The sequence below is a fragment of the Esox lucius genome, chromosome 17, assembly GCF_011004845.1.
Source record: "Esox lucius isolate fEsoLuc1 chromosome 17, fEsoLuc1.pri, whole genome shotgun sequence".
Lineage (NCBI taxonomy): Eukaryota > Metazoa > Chordata > Actinopteri > Esociformes > Esocidae > Esox > Esox lucius.
In genome coordinates this window covers 39,971,663-39,983,930 of record NC_047585.1, presented here as the reverse complement: position 1 = coordinate 39,983,930, position 12,268 = coordinate 39,971,663, and the positions used below count along the sequence as shown (strand labels likewise).

The 12,268-nt window shown below is 43.8% G+C and overlaps 1 protein-coding gene across 15 annotated transcripts in view; it reads right to left on the bottom strand.

Moving 5' to 3' along the window:
* Positions 1 to 12,268, bottom strand: part of LOC105024778 (histone deacetylase 7) — a 61,034-nt gene that overhangs the window by 38,100 nt on the left and 10,666 nt on the right. For 2 of the 15 annotated variants that reach the window (XM_020055329.3, XM_013138117.4), the window contains one exon: positions 7,608 to 7,662. The exons of 12 other annotated variants lie outside the window; for them this stretch is intronic. The gene's annotated coding sequence lies outside the window, so the exon portion shown is untranslated. Of the gene's footprint in view, positions 1 to 7,607; positions 7,663 to 11,335; positions 11,580 to 12,268 lie in introns of all 15 variants that reach the window. One more of the 15 variants, XM_020055328.3, reaches the window with a different exon arrangement.

The following is a 12,268-nucleotide window of genomic DNA, read 5'->3' as shown; positions in this document are numbered from 1 at the left end:
TACTGCTCATTTAATGCAGTGGCGTTTGCTATGTTTGTGTTGTTGCTGGTTAGGCCGATTTTTTCCACCCTTCAGGTATATTTTCTCCTATATTACGTTTGTTTGCATGCACCGCCATTGAAACCGAAACCTTTAATAACCATGCTGTTGTATATGTAGGACAATATATCGTGGTGCCACTCGCTAACTTGAAGCAGACGTCTTCGCTATCAGTTGCAGAGTTAACTCAAACTAACATTGAAGAAGCATTAAGAATTTAAACAAAATCAGTGCAGGTATTTAAGTAATCTACAAAAACACAGCTGTGCTCATAAAATATTGAATTTTGGAAGCGATTTTAAACATATGAATGATCATGCAAAAAATAAAAAAAATAAAACGTATTTAAGGAAGGTGATCATATGATGCATAGTACTTTTATTAACACATAGTTGTTTGGCTCCTTTTTAAATCATAATGATAACAGAAATCACCCAAATGGCCCTGAGCACACATACCTTTGAATGTTTGGCCTTGTTACAGACACACAAGGTGACACATACAGGTGAAAAGAGCAATTGAAGGTGAATTTCCCACACCTGTGTTCTTTTAAACTGCAATGAGTGTCTGTGTATAAATAGTCGATGAGTTTGTTAGCGCTCACGTGGATGCACTGAGCAGGCTAGATACTGAGCCATGCGGAGCAGAAAATAACTGCCTTAAGACCTGCGTAACAAGGTAATGGAACTTTATAAAGATGGAAAATGATCTAAAATGATATCCAAAGCCTTGCAAATGTCAGTCAGTACTGTTCAATAATTAAGAAGTGGAAAATGAGAGGATCTCTTGATACCAAGCCAAGGTCAGGTAGACCAAGAAAGATTTCAGCCAAAACTGCCAGAAGAATTGTTAGGGATACAAAAAAAAACCACAGGTAAAAAAAGATGGTGTGGTTGTTTCAAGGAGCACAATACAACGATACTTTGAACAAAATGAGCTGCATGGTTGAGTTGCCAGAAAGAAGCCTTTACTGCACCAATGCCACAAAAAAGCCAAGTTACAAAATGCACGATAACACCTTGACACGCCTCACAGCTTCTGGCACACTGTAATTTGGAGTGACGAGAACAAAATAGAGCTTTATGGTCACAACCATAAGTGCTATATTTTGAGAGGGGTCAACAAGGCCTATAGTGAACAGAATACCATCTGTGAAGCATGGTGGTGGCTCACTGATGTTTTGGGGGGGGGGGGGGGGGGTATGAGCTCTAAAGGCACGGGGAATCTTGTGAAAAGTGATGGCAAAATGAATCCTGCATGTTATCAGAAAACATGGGACGTTCTTGGACTTTCCAGCACGACAATGACCTTAAGTAAAAGGCCAAGTTGACCCTCCAGTGGTTACAGCAGAAAAAGGTGAAGGATCTGGAGTGGCCATCACAGTCTCCTGACCTTAATATCACCGAGCCACTCTGGGGAGATCTCAAATGTGCTGTTCATACAAGACAACCAAAGACTTTGCATGACCTGGAGGCATTTTGCCAAGACAAATGGGCAGAATTCGGGGCCTCATAGAGAACTATTACAAAAGACTGCACGCTGTCAATTATGCTAAAGGGGGCAATACACAGTATTAAGAAATAAGGGTGTGCAGACCTTTGAGCAGGGGTCAGTTCATTTTTTTCTTGTATGTTTTGTTTTATGATTGTGCCATTCTGTTATTACCTACAGTTGAATGTGAATCCCATAAGAAATTAAAGTGTTTCGCCATTTTTTCTTTACAAATGGTACATATATTACCAATTCTTCAAGGGTATGCAAACTTTTGACCCTATACAGTTTTATGATACCCAAAAGAATACTATGACACCATAGAAGTGTAATGATACAACACAGTACTACGATACAGTAAAAAGTGTTATGACACCATACACAGTACTATGATACCATGAAGTGTTATGATACCATATACATTACCATAATTCCATACACAGTGTTATAACATCATATACATAACTATGCTACCATAAAAAGTGTTATGACACCATACACAATGATATGACACCATACAAAGTGTTATGACACCATACAAAGTGTTATGACACCATACAAAGTGTTATGACACCATACAAAGTGTTATGACACCATAAACAGCATTATGACAACATAAACAGTACTATGATACGATAAAGTGTTATGATACCATAAACAGTGCTATGACACCATAAAGTGTTATGACACCATAAAGAGTGTTATGACACCATGCACAGTACTATGATACTATTAAAAGTGTGTTCAGTCTCTGACATGAGGAACCAGGCCTATACAGCTTGTTGACCCCCAGTGGCATCTGGTGCCCCAATTGTCTTACTTTTGGTTTAGAAGACTAAACTGATTCTAGATTAGTATCAGGTCCCCCATTGTCTTAACTACAGTTTAGAATACTAAACTGATTCATACACAATATAAGGTCCTCCCATTGTCTTACTTTGGGTTTAGATCACTAAACTGATTCTAAATCATTACCTCTATTCTGAGAAATTCAGTCAAATAATTCATTTGTGCCCACCAAGACACATTGGTTAGCTGAACCCTCTTCTCTTCTAGCAAACGCGGTTTCCTTCACAAGAATAAACGCTCAATCTAAAATTGTTACGATAAAAGCCACAGTGGTTGTTGCACTGCACGGCTGAAGCACGGCAAACTCTGCTGATAACATTGCATCTTCCATTTTTAATTATGTCTCAGAAGCAGAGAGAAAACAACGAAGACATGAACTTCTCTGTTGATCTGAGTGACAGTTGCTAAAAATAGACATGAGAAACAACTTCGGTTCTCTGTTGACATCTATGCTTTCACAACCAGAGTTACCCTGTTTCAGAGCTGCAAACACACACACACACACCCAGACATACACACACTAAACCACACACGTACACCACAAATGCACACACGCATGCATGCGCAAACACACATAAACACTCACACACACACACACACACACATAAACACACACACAGCCACACACACACACACAACCACACACACACAGACACAGAAACAGTAACATCCTGTTGCTAAAGTTAGTCTAACATCCTTCTGGTTCATTTAGGCAAGTAGACGCTGCTATTTTGGTCAAATGGCTTCACTGGCTTTTTCTAGTGTTAAGCTGTTCGTTTGTGTGTGGTTGTGTGTGTTTTTTTGTGCCTGTGTGTGTTCGTTTGTGTATGTATGTGGGTGTTTGTGTGTTCGTTTGTGTTCGTATGTGTGTGTTTCTGTGTTCGTTTGTGTGTGTTTCTGTGTTTGTGTGTGTGCGGTTTAGTGTTACAGTATGTTTATTCTTAGTGAACCTGGAAAGAAAGTAGCATAGTAGAGAGTATATTACAAATGAAAAAAAAAATCACCTGAAATCTCATCGACAGGGGCTTTCACATGCTAAACCGGAAATATTGAACAACCGGCCTCTTTAAGACTTTGGGACATTGGTTCGGATGGCAGAAATAAGAAGGTAATTATGCAGACAGGACCAGGCAGTACGGTCATGAATCAAGATCCGCGTGTCAGCGTCCACTTTCCCACTGGCATGTCGGAGGAGCCAGTGATGGTGGTTGAGTGTCCATTACTGTACAAAACCCCACAAGTGAACCGGCTCGACTCAATTACATGCACTGAAACATTGTCATGTCGACAAAGGATGGCTGCCTTTTTTTGTTAAGCCAACCGTCTACCTACACTGGTCCCCCTCCTACATCCACCCCCCCCCCCATCTCCTCCGCCTCCTCCTCGACGCCACTTCATCCCTCCCTCCCTCCCTCCATTTCTCAACAGCTGTCGAAGACATTCTGTCCCTACGCTTCGGAGAAACTGGAGAATCCACTCTCTTTCTTCCTGTGTGTTTATGTGCAAGTGTAAAGTGTGCCTGTCCTTGCCAAGGTATTAATAGTGTGCGTTTGTTACTTGGGGTGTACAGTATACAGCAGGCCTTTGTGTTTGCTTTAAGTCATGTACATCTGTGTGTGTCAGTTGAGTGGCCTTATGAATGTGTATGTGAGTGTCAGTGTATAAATAGCACACATTTGTCCCTGCACACAGAACGTCTTTGTTGAAGCGGAGTGCAAGTGCATGTGAGTCTGATGGCGAGCTGCTTATTTATAGTGTCACCTGTTGGTCACCACTGCTGTCCCTGTGTGTGTTCCTGTTAACCAAGGGCTCCTATGTGTGTGTTTATATATTAACGTAACCAACCAGCTTGTCGCCGAGACACACTTCGAGTCTTTGTCGCTGTATGTCGTTCTAATGCTGGTGTTTTCCGCACACACACGCGCATGTCTGTGTGTGTGTGTGTGTGTGTGTGCCTCCGTGAGGTGAGTGCTTCTCAACGCGTTCAGCCTGTTACGGTGCCCCACCGATCCCAGAGAAAGCGCGCGCTCACCCTGACCATGTTGTTGGCTCGTTCAGGTCACGCTTGGAAGACAGAATGCGCACGCTGGACGGGGAGTGCGTTCACACAGCCTCAACAGTTATTCTACTTATTTTAGAAAGCCGCCACTGATGAAGTAACAGCATACTTCACTACCACAGAAGTCACACTTCCTCATACTTGACTATACCAACTAAACGTTGCGCAACAGAGACTGTATCTCTCTCTCTCCACAGTCTCTCGCTCATGCTTCACACGCCCACCCACTTAATGAGTGTCTTCACGTGTGTTCAAATGATACACACAATCACCGTTACGGCGTTGTGGTTCATCTGGGCTCTTGAAGGATTTGAAGAACGCGAACTATTTCGAAATGTTGAACAGAAAAACCCGACCAAATGTGACGCGGGCGCTGTGGTACTGGGTTTTTCTGCATTGATCAGCGCATCATCAGCTTACAGATGCGTCCATGAAAACAGGGTTACCAGGGAAATAGAAGGTAGCAGGAGGAGTCGTGTTGGGGTCTATGTAGAACGCGCAACCCGACAAACCCTTTCTGCGAATGCATCAATCAACTCCATGACTATAAAGAATAATCACATTAATGTTACAATGGAACCAAACTAATTCACTTAGCTGACTGTCTTTCACTCTACTTTCACAGGGAGAGAGACAGGGAGATAGAGAGAGAGACAGAGAGAGAGAGACAGGGAGACAGACAGAGACAGGGAGAGAGACATGGAGATAGAGAGAGAGAGAGAGAGAGAGAAAGAGACAGGGAGACAGGGAGAGAGAGACAGGGAGACAGACAGGGAGACAGACAGGGAGAGAGAGACAGGGAGACAGAGACAGAGAGAGAGACAGGGAGAAACAGACAGGGAGAGAGAGACAGGGAGACAGAGACAGGGAGAGAGAGACAGGGACACAGAGACAGGGAGACAGACAGGGAGACAGACAGGGAGACAGAGAGACAGGGAAACAGAGAGAGAGGGAGACAGCGAGCGAAAGAGACATGGCGAGAGTCAGATGAAGAGAGAAAGACATGGCAAAAGACAACCAGGGAGAGAGACAGTGACTGAGAGACAGACAGGGAGAGAGACATGGAGAGAGACAGGGAAACAGTGTGAGAGGGAGACAGGGAGAGAGGGAGACAGGGCGCACTGTTTTATTTTTTCCGGGGTTAAAATGTCATGAGATCCCTGTTTTCGTATAAAATGAAAAATTATAAACAAGAAAACCGGGCAAGCTAGTTTAGAACCGGCCTGCGATTAGAAGGAATGAATGCTGTTGCCCTCGCTGGATTCAAACCAGGGTCTCCCATGTAACAGGCTGTGTCTTTAACCACTATGCCACTTGCAACACATGTGGTGTGCGTCGGTACAGTGTCTCGACGTTAGATCATTTTGTTACGCGTTAACATTAGGCCAAGTTCAAATATTTCACTAGACACCATTAAGCATTGTGTTACACTGAATGGTGTTTCTTATTAAGTTTATTTCCACCACAAATAGTATCTATGAGCTATATGGCTTATTAGCTTATTAGCCAGTAATAGGTTTACTGGTATCTACTAACTTACTACATGGAATAATCATAAGAATTGAGCAATTGCTATCGAGACTGAACTTTACACTGCCAAAGATATTTCATTTCATGGCACAACAACGTTCGTTTTTCTTTCATTCGTGAATGACACTGATACAATAACTATCAATATAGTTGACGATAACTTTTTCGTCAAGTAAAAAGACAAGAGAATCGTGGAAACCCCTCCTCTTTTACTGCCCGTGGGGTTGTGATCTATAGGCTATTACCCCAAAAAGAATGAACGGATGCGTACTTTGAAAATCCACCAGAAATAGTCACAATATAACCATATACAGATGTATTTTAGGCTTACTATAATGTAGTTACTGAAGATAGTAGCCAGCAAAGTTTTTGTCTATCCTGAATAAATTCTAACACATAATGTGTTTTGACTATGGCAAGGCTCGAACACCAGCCCCTCCATGTCAGTCGGCGTCTCTCACCACTACGCTATTTAACAAGGGGTAGTCAGTCGGTCAGAGGCTGAAAATGTCAAGAGACATGCTAAATTGATGATGAGGCTAAATTGTATGACACTCTAAGCACACATGAAGCCTTATAATACTCAAATGACACATGAAGCTGTAAAACACTATTGACACATGAAGCCATATAATGCTCTAATGGCACATGAAGCCTTATAACACTCTAATGACACATGAAGCTGTATAACACACTAATGACACATTAATCCATATAACACTAAAGACACATGAAGCTGTATAACACTCTAATGACACATTAATCCATAAAACACTCCAATGACATACGAAGCCGTATAATACTCTAATGACACATGAAGCTGTGTAACATTCTAATGACACCTGAAGCAGTATAACACCTCCAATGACACATGACGCTGTACAACACTCTAATGACACAGGAAGCCATGCAACCCTGTTGTAACACATGATAAAATATAAAGTCAGCTCTGTGTCCACTGTAAAAAGAAAATATTTATTCTAATGGCATGGAACTAGAGTAGGGTTGGTCTGCAACAACTTTCATATTCATTCAATATTCCATTTAAATTTGGATGGGAAACCAAAAGTAACCTTCGATGATAAGACATTATGTAAATGTGGGTTTTAGACACAAACACACATACAAAATATAAACAAATCTTATAAAATTCCAGCACTGTGTACATTCCAGAGTAACTGCTAAAAACCACAGTGACATACTAACTGCCCTCTAAAAGAGGATCCGAGCCCTGCATGTTGTCAATAGAGGCTTTTGAGTCAGAGATGATTGTTAAACACTCACTGGTCATCTAAACACAAATCAGCATGTGCTGGTCAGAACTAACCCTGGGGTTTTCAAACCATTCCATCAGGCCCCATTTTCACATGTGTCATGTGAAAATTGGTCAAAATATTCTCACGTGTTCCACAGTCACATTTCACAGCTTTAGGCCCAGGTTGAAATGTAGGATCAGTTTGTAAATGCTTGGTATAACAGTTTACTATTACTTTGCTGTAGGTATTTATAAGGCTATTTGTTTCACGAACACAGCAACCACGCTGTATTCTGATGAGTATGTGTGAATGTGTGTTGTGTGTGTGTGTGTGGTCAGTGGAAATGTTTTAAAACCAGGAAGAGATAATAATGTGATGTTCACCTCTATTCCAGTCCACAACAGTCCCTTTATTTTCAGCGCTGCTCTTTTCCCGGGTCTGGAAACACACTTCCATCAGGTCAGATATTTCTCAGTAGAAACAGGGAGAGCACATGCCATCGCCAGGTGCTGTGGCTTAACGCACTCAACTCTGTAACGCTCCACAGCGACTCATCAACCAGCAAGATGCAACCAGCTGATCTGGAACCAGGATGTAAACTATATCCTCCCAGAAGAAAAGACCCCATTGATAGTGTTATATTTGTGTAGATCTGTTTACTTTGTACTGTGTGTCTTGCAATTGAATGCCTTAGGCCACGGCGCCTCCTTATTAAAAAACATTTCGTTATCAATTGACTTACCTGGTAAAATGGCGGTTAAACAGGCCCTAAGATGCTATCGAAAACAGATTACATAATTAAACCAGTAAATGGTTCTTCTTTGTGATACCTGTAGTATATGGTCTCAAATACAACTCAGATATCACTATCAGCATTTAGGTTTCCAACCACCTGGTTTATGAGATACCACAGAAACATAAACGGTTCTCCAATGGGGCAGAGGAAGTACCCTTTTGGAAACCTTTTTCTAAGACCGTATATCATGATTTTCTTTTCACAATTAGCAATGTAGTATTATAAAGGAAGTGGAGTCATGATACTAGAATACTAAAATGTGTGTGTTTGTGTGTGTTTGTGTGTGTTTCTAAGGGTGCGTGTGTGGCACCCAACAGTAAGACAAGGTGATATAACGTTTCACTTCAACCCTAAATCTCAGTCACGTTTACCCAACAGCATTTGCATGACTCAGCAGTTGGCAGTAAAGTGACACCAGAAAACGATGTCACATTGTTTCCATCTCATCTAAACTACATATAACGCACAGAGGAAGACACATTCGCAGACAGGCACGCTCAAAGACAGACATGCAGACAAACACAATGACAGACACACTCACAGACATTTACACACACACAGACACACAATCAGACAAATTCACTAACAAACACACTGACAGTTACACAGACACACTCACTGACACACTCACTGACACACGCACTGACAGGAACACAGACACACGCACTGACAGCAGCACTGTCAGATAGACAGGTTCAGAAACAGATGGAAGAGGGAGACCAGGTGAAACCAGATGAAAAGGGGGAAGAGAAGAGGAAACCAGGTGTAAGGGGGGAAGAGAAGAATGGTAAGGTGGTTGGCAAGGTGGCCTATTGGTTCAGACTAGTGTCTGAAAAGTTTCCAGTTCTGACCTCCCAAAAGAACCGAGGTGAGAGCCATGTTGTTCTGTTCCTGAGAAAGATGTTGTTCTGTCCCCCCCGTAACATTCCCCCTAGGCTGCTGCTGTAAGAATTGTTTATTAATCAATGTGTCTGATTAAACAACAGTTAAATATGAAAAAATATATTATAATTAAAAAGAGGAAATGAGGTGAAAGAGGGGAAGAGAAAGAAATCTGAAGATTACAAAGGAGAACAGTCAACACCTCTGTCCTGGCAACACACAGAGCTACACAACCACACACCTCTGTCCTGGCACACACAGAGCTACACAACCACACACCTCTGTCCTGGCACACACAGAGCTACACAACCACACACCTCTGTCCTGGCACACACAGAGCTACACAACCACACACCCCTGTCCTGGCACACACAGAGCTACACAACCACACACCTCTGTCCTGGCACACACAGAGCTACACAACCACACACCTCTGTCCTGGCACACACAGAGCTACACAACCACACACCTCTGTCCTGGCACACACAGAGCTACACAACCACACACCCCTGTCCTGGCACACACAGAGCTACACAACCACACACCTCTGTCCTGGCACACACAGAGCTACACAACCACACACCTCTGTCCTGGCACACACAGAGCTACACAACCACACACCCCTGTCCTGGCACACACAGAGCTACACAACCACACACCCCTGTCCTGGCACACACAGAGCTACACAACCACACACCCCTGTCCTGGCACACACAGAGCTACACAACCACACACCTCTGTCCTGGCACACACAGAGCTACACAACCACACACCTCTGTCCTGGCACACACAGAGCTACACAACCACACACCTCTGTCCTGGCACACACAGAGCTACACAACCACACACCCCTGTCCTGGCACACACAGAGCTACACAACCACACACCTCTGTCCTGGCACACACAGAGCTACACAACCACACACCTCTGTCCTGGCACACACAGAGCTACACAACCACACACCCCTGTCCTGGCACACACAGAGCTACACAACCACACACCCCTGTCCTGGCACACACAGAGCTACACAACCACACACCCCTGTCCTGGCACACACAGAGCTACACAACCACACACCTCTGTCCTGGCACACACAGAGCTACACAACCACACACCTCTGTCCTGGCACACACAGAGCTACACAACCACACACCCCTGTCCTGGCACACACAGAGCTACACAACCACACACCTCTGTCCTGGCACACACAGAGCTACACAACCACACACCTCTGTCCTGGCACACACAGAGCTACACAACCACACACCCCTGTCCTGGCACACACAGAGCTACACAACCACACACCTCTGTCCTGGCACACACAGAGCTACACAACCACACACCTCTGTCCTGGCACACACAGAGCTACACAACCACACACCCCTGTCCTGGCACACACAGAGCTACACAACCACACACCCCTGTCCTGGCACACACAGAGCTACACAACCACACACCCCTGTCCTGGCACACACAGAGCTACACAACCACACACCTCTGTCCTGGCACACACAGAGCTACACAACCACACACCTCTGTCCTGGCACACACAGAGCTACACAACCACACACCCCTGTCCTGGCACACACAGAGCTACACAACCACACACCTCTGTCCTGGCACACACAGAGCTACACAACCACACACCTCTGTCCTGGCACACACAGAGCTACACAACCACACACCCCTGTCCTGGCACACACAGAGCTACACAACCACACACCCCTGTCCTGGCACACACAGAGCTACACAACCACACACCTCTGTCCTGGCACACACAGAGCTACACATCCATACGCATATCCTACTAGGACTATGACCTCATCCTGACGGGCGTGTGAGCCTATATACACAACACTAATGTGTCCAGGTTGTTTCCTTTCTCTCACACACACACACACACACCCACACCCACACACACAAACCACCCATATAGCTATTAACTCCGTAACCATTGGCAATTAGCAACATTAGCCATCTCCCCATGCTAGCATTCAGTACATCAGAGAACCAAGGATTTTGCCCAGTCAAAGACATCTCATCGACATGGGTAGTATTTCAGCCTCACAAAAACTGAATAGCTTTTTTTTGCACAATTACCAATGATCTACTTTACTTTCTAGTAATTATGGTAGCGTTTTGGTAAAGATGGCTCTAAAAAAAATTACATTGTCATTTATCAGCTTGATCTTACACTTAAAATATGATGGAGGTGGATGGATCTTACACATTCTTAACAAATATGTGTTTGCACCCCTGCATTTAGTCTTTGGTAGGCCCTCCCACTGCCAAGATAACAGCCCTGGGTCTCCTATAATGTTTGATGAGCAGGGAGAAATCATAGCAAGGGATCTGAGATAATCCATTCATGCAGAATCTCTCCAGATCCTTCAGATTCCGTGGTCCACACTTATGGACTCCTCTTCTACTCACCCGAATCATTCAAATGGGGTTTAGGTCAGGGGATTGGGACGGCCTTTGCAAGAGCTTTATTCTGTGGTCGGTGAGCACGTTTTTGTGCAGATCTGGAGGAATGCTTTGGCTCGTTGTCCTGTCGAATGATCCAACATCAACCCAGTTTTATCCTCCCTGGCCGAGGCGGACAGATTGTTCTGTAACATCTCCTGGTATGTGATGGAGTCCACCAAGCCATGCAGCCTAACCAGGGTCCCAGCGGCTTTAGAAGCAAAGCAGACCCACAGCATCACAGGACAACCCCAATACTTCGCGGGGGGGGGGGGGGGGGCGTGTGGTAAATGTTTGTGCATCAAGTCTTTTTTTTGCCAAACCAACATCTGGTGTTTGTGGCCAGAAAGCTCTATTTTTGTTGACCACTGAACCTGGTTGCAATGAAAGTCCCAATGATGTTTAGCAAACTGCAGGTGCTGACGTTCACATCCTGATGAGAGTAGAGGCTTTCTACTGGCAAGACATCCAAATAACTAAATAGTAGTCTTACTGCAATTAATAATATTACTAATTGCTAACTGTAAACTTTTGGAGATTCAGTGACCTTTTGTAAAATATTTAACCTCTCAAACCAGCCTTCTCGCTGAGCACAAGGGCAGAATACACCGGAGGCCATTAACAGGCTAGTTCATCACCATTCCCGTTGATTTACATTTCATAATTACTGCCCTAATATTGGAGATGGGTATTTATCAGCCAGGTAGTTTTTTTTAAAAGCCATTGCCTAATTACTGAAGGTCAAAATGCTTTTGTCATGGTTTTCCTATGTTGATTGATAAACAAGGGAGTTTGGAATATGTGTCAGTTCTTATTTATACACAAGTGGCACAGGAAGTAATGGATGACCACATAAGAGATGAATGACTCAAATATGCATTTCCTGGTTATGATTTAACA